At 41.7% G+C, this 1,848-nt stretch overlaps 1 pseudogene; it reads left to right on the top strand.

Moving 5' to 3' along the window:
• Window positions 1-241: 241 nt before the first annotated feature.
• On the top strand, window positions 242-1,094 carry LOC103582725 (annotated as a pseudogene).
• Window positions 1,095-1,848: the final 754 nt, after the last annotated feature.

Here is a 1,848-nt window from a genome sequence, read left to right as displayed (position 1 = left end):
CGTTGTACTCATAAGGTGCTTTCCAAACACTGCCTTGATTTCTAATTATTCTAAGCATCTTCCCTGCCTCACTAGGTTTTAAGTTGCACTTCAGTGGAAAATGGTGTCCTATTCTTCTTCTGTTGGTGATTGGGGTCGGCGACTGCATATGGTGTAGAGCCCTCACAGCACCCAGCACAGTACCTTGCACTTGGAACATAGCCCACAGCGGTCCCCGCTCTCTGAGCGCGGGCGCCGACGCATGCGCTCTTCCGCGGATCGGGGCCGTGGTCGCCGGTTCCGCGCATGCCCAGTGGACGGCGCGGTGTTTGATGCAGCCTGCGGCCCGCCGCCGGCCGACTTGCGCCATGCCCGACGGTGGTGTGATCCCATCAGGTCTTACGAAAAGGAGAAGGCCAGCCTGCCTGGAGTGAAGACAGCTTCGGGCAAGTATGGCTCGGCCAATGTGGAAGCCACCACAGGAAGTAGAGTTACAGACAGGATGGCGACACTGATCTCTTTGGATCTGATGATGACCAGGAAATCGAAGTAGCAGCGAAGAGGTGAAGGGAAGGAAGCTTTGCATAGTGTGAGTCAAAGAAAGCCAAAACCCTGCGCTTGTTGCCAAGTAATCCTTAATAGATGTGACACTTTGGGATGACGGTGTAGATACGGCAGAACTGCAGGACAGCAGCAGCAGCAGCGTTCAAGCAGGCGGATTGGTCTGAGGCTCCCTAGACTAATTCCGGTGGGATGTGGAATTTAAAAACCTCACGTGCAGCGTGAATTGGAGGGGATCCAGTTGGAACAGACTCGCCGGAGGAGGAGCAGATCAGTGCTTCTGAGTGCAACGTGCAGTCCATGGACGCGGCTGCTTTCAAAGGGATCTACAATCTATCTTAGATCGTTGCACTTGAATAAAAGCTGAAAAGATTTAAAAGAATAAAAAAAGAAAAGAAAGAAAGTATTCAAAAAACATTTGTTGAATAAACAAAAACACAAGTTATTACCTCCTCTTTGAAAAGACTGTTGCTTTAGGAATTAACATGGATTAGTTATTCCATAATTAGAGTGGTCAACCACTTGCTAGATGACTAATAAAATACTAAACCCTTCGCTATTCTTTCTATTTTTGTCAAGGACTTTACAGGCATTAATTTATTTGAATATATTTTTTTTCAAAATGGCCTAGTCTTTATTTTTCCTGTTTTCTTATTTATTTATTTATTTACTCTTATTGAAACATAACTGATTGTATATATCTGTGGGGTACAGGGTTGGATATCAATGCCTGTGTGCAATATGTAGTGCTCAAATCGGGATAATCAGTAGTCTTTTTCTGTTTTCTTTCTGTAAGTACCTGTAAGTTTAGTGGAAGCAATGACTTTTCTTTTTAATGAAGCAAATAATACACTATGCTCCCTTATACTTGGCCTTCTTTTCTACCTTTGCCAGTTTTTCCTACCAGATTGGTACAAATCTGTTCTAAGAACCAAACCACTCAGCAAATGTCTCATGCATATCTTGAAAATTACAGCAACTTTTCACTTTGTGTGTCAAAACTTAGTGATAATTGGATATAATAAACCTGCATCTTTATTTGTATTTTAGATTTGTGTGTTATTTTGGTTAGTCTTTTTATAGGAGCTGTAAAAGTTTATTGATTAAATATATATACATCTTAGAACTTGAAGTTCCAAATTTAACTTGTCTGCAATTAAAACCTTTCTTGTTCTATGGATTTTGTGCGCTAGGTCTATTAAGCCAAAGTGAGTTTAGTATGGTTTCTTAAATAAAGATCCAGTACATCTTTTACGTTCTTAACCCTATTCTTAAGAAACTCCCTCTATTTTAAATTATGGGGAGAAA

This window comes from Galeopterus variegatus, unplaced genomic scaffold (assembly GCF_000696425.1).
Source record: "Galeopterus variegatus unplaced genomic scaffold, G_variegatus-3.0.2 Scaffold17592, whole genome shotgun sequence".
NCBI classification, from domain to species: Eukaryota; Metazoa; Chordata; class Mammalia; order Dermoptera; family Cynocephalidae; genus Galeopterus; species Galeopterus variegatus.
Note: the sequence above shows the minus strand (reverse complement) of the source record. Positions and strands in the feature narration are given on the sequence as shown.